Source organism: Poecilia reticulata, unplaced genomic scaffold (assembly GCF_000633615.1).
Source record: "Poecilia reticulata strain Guanapo unplaced genomic scaffold, Guppy_female_1.0+MT scaffold_281, whole genome shotgun sequence".
Lineage (NCBI taxonomy): Eukaryota > Metazoa > Chordata > Actinopteri > Cyprinodontiformes > Poeciliidae > Poecilia > Poecilia reticulata.
The window spans coordinates 83,925-89,747 of NW_007615060.1; the positions used below are offsets into that span (position 1 = coordinate 83,925).

At 39.4% G+C, this 5,823-nt stretch overlaps 1 long non-coding RNA gene across 1 annotated transcript; it reads left to right on the forward strand.

Moving 5' to 3' along the window:
* Positions 1 to 6: 6 nt before the first annotated feature.
* LOC108165996 (uncharacterized) lies at positions 7 to 3,928 on the forward strand. Its single transcript, XR_001776311.1, has 2 exons — positions 7 to 1,050; positions 2,031 to 3,928. It is a non-coding gene; the product is annotated as an uncharacterized LOC108165996 (long non-coding RNA).
* Positions 3,929 to 5,823: the final 1,895 nt, after the last annotated feature.

Below are 5,823 nucleotides of genomic sequence, written 5' to 3' on the forward strand. Positions count from 1 at the left end.
ATCATTGATCCAGTCAGACTTTGGATCAGAGCCGATCTCAGTGAAGGTTCTGATGGACCAACAGAGACACTTCCTGGTCCTCTGGTCCAGTCTGCAGCCTCTTATTGATCACTATTGATTATTGATGACAGAATGAAGATCTGAAGGAACTGAATCATTTCTGCTGCCTGAGGAACCAGTTCATGACTGGAACTGGAACTGGTTTGGATCCATCAGGGAGGAGAAGAGTCCAGTCTGACCAGAACCACCATCATCCTCCCCCAAATCTCTGAACCTTTTGCTTCCAGTCCAGAATCTGGATCTTTAACTGTGGCTCCTACACCAATCGATTACAGATCTTTAAAAATCTGACCTGCTGGTTCCAATTTTGGCCAATACCATTTTTTTTTATCAGAAATGTTGCTACATATGGGGAGAGAATTGCCCTTTTCASACTGTAGGGTCTGGCTCGGTTCGGCCCGGCTCGGTTTGACCCGGTCCCATTGGTGCCATGGCCCTGGTCGTTTTGCRTTCATCAGGATACGTCACGTAAATCGACCCGTTGCTAAGGCTACCGAGGCGATCTCCCCAGCGACTGCAGAACAGTTTTCTTCTTGGGTCCCGTCCTGCTGTTTCTGTTTGCGCTCATGAGCGAGGAAGGGAAACATTGACCTTCACATTTAACCAAAAATAATTCTCATCTGAATGTCGTCTGTGAGATGGACTCGGCCGGCTGAACTACTGCTGGCACGCGGGATTTCCCGCCAGAGGCAGAAATAACTTRGTTTACATCCTGAACGACTTCTGATCGGTTCATTAGAGAAATGTTATTTACATTTTCCATTAAATCTTTGGCTGAAGAGGCRAATCTATTCCCAGTGTAGAGTAAGAACAGATTATGACRGRAATTTATTGATGCAGCATATTGAAATGACAGCCATGGAGAAAGTCCAGTTCTCCTCTGACCCAGAGATCTGGTCTTTGTCCCGCCCCCACAGCCAATGAACCAATCAACAGCTAACTCCAAACCGGCCCTGTCTGGCCGGCCCAATTGGAACCACAGCTCTCTGGGTTCCAGGGAGCCGGGCGGTACCGGGCTGGAAGTGCTAATGCAAAAACGGTCGGCCCGGGTCCAGCTGTGCAGCGCGAAAGGGGCTAGACCAGGGCTGGGCAGTCCTGGTCCTGGAGGTCCGGTGTCCTGCAGCTCTTTACGTCTCCCTGGTCCAACACACTTTAATCCAACAGCTGAATCACCTGCTCAGGTCAGGCAGGTTCTCCAGAGTCCTGCTAACGACCTCATTACTTGACTCAGGTGAGCTGAAGTAGAGACGCATCTAAAAGTTACAGGAGGCCCTGCAGGCCTGGACTAGACAGACCTGACCTGGTGGGCCGGTCTGTCAGTCACATGTCTCTGCAGGGCAGAAGAGAACAGATTTATAAACCTTCACTGAGGAAGATCAGATCGGCTTCATCTGTAAATATCGGCTGATCACCAATATCCCAAAGTTAAAGAAATCAGAGCCAATAAAACAACTGGCTGATAAATCAGTTCACCCACTTCTGACCAGAGAAAACCTGAAAGGGTTCAGTGAATGCGCATATGCAACTGGGGGGTTCGGTTCCTCCAAAAAGGTTAAGAACCGCTGATCTAAACTGTCCATTTGGTTTCTATTGCTATATGAATCCAGCCTTATTAATGTGCTTTCAATACAAATCATAGAAGCTTCTTTATTTCACATTTTTACTTTAAACATAATTTGAATATAAAGTGAAGGTACTAAAGCCAGGAACTTTTACTTTGCATAAAATACAGAATTATAACTTGATTACAGATTTATGCTCACTAAATATGTTCTGACTGAACAAAAATATAAACTCTCCATGTCAAATATAAAAGTTTTATGAACTTTTGTGTATATATATATAAACACACACTATACAGAGAAAGTCAAAGTATATTTCCAGTAATTCCTGATCTTCATATCAGTATTGGTGACATCGTGGTTCAGCTGTTTGCAGCAGATTAACAGCCATGATGGGGTCAGGATGAGGATCTGATTCTGACCCTGTTGGCTTCCCGTAGCTTTACAGTCTGAGGTCTGACGTTGTTCTGACTGATCAGCTGTGTGCCGCCGGTCTGAGCCGGTCCTCAGATGGACGATGAGGAGGATCTGCAGTGGTCGGTCCGGTGGTCTGATATCCGTCACTGAGCCGATCAGCTGCTGCTGGACGTCCCTCCATCCAACATCTGAGGCTTCGTGACATAATGTGACACTTTGGGGCCTTTTACTGTCCAGCTGCTGCTCAGTGTGTCTGGTCACCCAGTGGACATGTCCCACAATGCACTGGGTAAAAACTCACTGAGTGTTGATGCTGACTGACAGCAGGCTGGACTAAAATCATAGAGAAACATTACAAAATATCAGCAGCAGCTCATTTACAGTCATTAACTCCACATGGCAACAATACATATTTATACTTTGGTTCAGTATATTTTATATATCTTTTATATCTTTTATGTCTCATTTTATTCATTTCAGGAAAAATAATATTTCAGTAATCTGGTTCTCTATAGATTATTTTTACCATTAATCAAGTAATCCTCTCTCTCTCTCACCTTCTTGCCTTTTGCTCTGAAACGGTTTCTGGGAGGAGAAAAGCAGATGAAACCCTTTAAACTTCAGCGTCTTGCTGTTAGCGCTTAGCAACAGGTGGAAGTGAGAGGCTGCCCACCACAAATGATGACCTGGGCGAAACACCATGTGATAAATAATATAAACAATTTAACGAAGCTTCAAGTCGGGTCAATTTTCCTCGAGGAATTTTAATAATCGAGGTTCTGGGATCATTCGAGGAATCGTTGCATCCTAATTTGTTGTATGTTGCATTTATGTTAATGTTTTAAAAAACATAACTTTGAATTTAAAACCTTTAAAACCTTTGATCTGACTTATTACCAAAAGGTCATTAAATAATTTGGTCACTAACAGAATTATTCCATATTTAGTTACTGAGGCTCTGGACTCAGTTTCTATGTTACCAAATACAGTGTTCATATTCTGTGCTTGTATATCTATAATCATCATTTTTGCTCATGTTTTTGAATATTTTCATGTCTTGTGAATGTTTTCGGCGCTTTGAGGCTGAAATGAATCCGTCTGGTTTCTGAGTTAATCTGGATGTTTGTTTCTGCTGATCCTGTTTTTCTCTTTTCTCTGAACATTCAGGATGAAGAAAGTTTTATTTTTGATTTGACTCCATTTACTGGATGTTTCCTGAATCTGCAGAATCACCTTGACAATCATTTGAATTATTGATCCATCCTCATTTTCAATCAGCTGATCTCTAATGACAGATGAACTGATTGGTACTGAAGGTTAAACAATATTTATTTAAATAAAAATATCTGTTGCAGGAATTCATGACTAAACAGTTTTTATATTAATTTGATGTGTTTTCTATGATGTGACTTAAAATAACATCTGATTTTCCTGATAAAAGAACAAATCAAATTCCAGATTTTAGTAGATTTTTTGTCTCCCTTTTATAAAAAAATAGAAATTGTTTTTCAGAAACTTTGTTTTATTTACTTATTTATTTCAACCATCCCTTCAGGGACTTGACCTGAATTCAACGTCCCACTAAAACATTCTGGTTCTGGTTCTGGTTCTGATTGAACCGACTTCACTCTGAACTACAGAAACCAAAACGGATCAGTGATGGAAAAACATCCAGATTTTACAAAAATTAAATCCTCATTAACAGAACAATTTATCACCCAGTCCTACTTTTTTCAGTCTTTCTCTGTAAATGAGAGTTTTAGTTTTTAATCTCATTTCTGGGTGAATTTATTGTATTTATTTTTGCTGAGTTTTGATAATCATGTCTGCTAAAATGCCAAGATGTGCTGACTAACAATACAGTGTGTGATAATAAATAGTTCAGAAAACATTCATCTGTTTTGTGTTTTACTTCATTTCATGTTGTTTTTCCAGGATCATGTTGTTGTGATTCTCTCTTCAATCATTTTCACCACATTTTGCAGAGTAAAACTTCAAACTCTAACATTTGACTGTCGGTCCTGTTGATCTCTGATTTCACACAAACATCATAAAACTGATTCTGTTCTTCATTTGGTCATAATTTATCCAATAAACTGATTTTGTTGTGAATTTTTCACTGATTCCTTTAAATTGTCCTTCACATTAAAGTCATAAACCTGAACCAGGATCGTTTGCAGACGTTTCAACAGTTTCATCAGTTTGACCTTCTGACCCGGAGAAGGTCAGAGTTCATGTTGGTCTGAATGAAGGACAGTGTCCATCCAGCAGGACAGAGGAGGACAACATGTCTTCAGGTCTGATGTGTCCTCAGCAGATCTTCATCACTGCTCTGCATCATCGTCTTCATCGTCTCAGCAGGGATGAAGGTCAAATGTTGATTTTAATTCTTACGTTTGATGGAAAATAAAACTCAGGAAGTTCAAAACCGCTGATCATTTAATTCCATCTGATGAACTTTTCTACTTCTGAACATTTGAGCTTTTTATGAACTGAACTCAGGTTTTAAGGCTGAATGAATCTGAGAGATTTATTTTAATTAAACAAAAAAAAAATCTGATTCTAGAAACTGATAAACATTCAGCTGATTCTTTRTTATTTACATTCTGCTTCCTGTCGGGATCCAGATTCACATTAKTATAAACTAGTAAACATGTGACGTCATGTAACCGGAACAATCTACAATGGAACGGTTCACAAATAAACGTATCCAGGTGTTAGAGTGGCCTAGTCAAAGTCCAGACCTGAATCTGTGGAAAGAGCTGAGAACTGCTGTTCACCAGCGTCTCCTTCCAGCCTCACTGAGCTCCAGGTGTTTTAAGGAAGAATGGGGAAGAATTTCAGTCTCCATGTGCAAAACTATAGAGACAAAACCAAGAGACTTGCAGCTGTAATCGCAGCTCAAGGTGGCGCTACAGAGTATTAACAGTAATATTGCACATCACTCTTTGCAGTTTTTTATTTGTTAAAAAAGTTTAAAATATCCAATAAATTTCGTTCCACCTCACGATTGTGTCCCACTTGTTGTTGATTCTTCACAAAATAATAAAAAGTTTTGGATCTTTAAGTTTGAAGCCTGAAAAACGACAAAAGGTTGAAAAGTTCAAGGGGTGAAAACTTTCACAAAGCTCTGGATGAGAGCTTAACTGTGAGTTTTGTTTGTTTCATTTCTGCACAAGGTTCCAAAATCAGGACCAAATTTAAGCTCCGACACCAAATGAGACGTTTTACTCTGTTCTGTAGGAACCAATCTTCATTTCCTCTGTTTCCATCCAGCTGCAAACAGTGCGACACAATAAACATCCTGTAGCTTTACAGAGCTGAGCAGGAAATAATTACAGCTAAATGAGCTGATTGAGTGAAGAAAAACTTTATATTAATTTAAACTTTAGTAACAATAAACATCCATCATGAACATTATGATTGAAAAGACAAACATTCAGTGGCTGGAGGCTGAGGAACATTTTGCCCCTGCAGCTCCGTTTTGCTGACTGGAGGTTTTTAAAAAGCATCTAAAAACATTTTTATGTTCCCAGGATTTGATCTCTTTATTTTTGTGTTTCTTCTGGTGGTTTTGTGTTTTGTAGAGTTCTTAAGGTTGATTTTTATATACAAAACGCTTTACAAATAAACTTTACTTACTTATATTTTAGAAAAAGCACCTTCATCTCGAAGCATCATCTATGAATCAGGCGACACAAAGAGTTTCATACAAAAATCAGAGGAGAAAAAACAGCTTTGAAAACATTTAGAAGAATTAGAAGAACATTTAAATTTTTCAGTG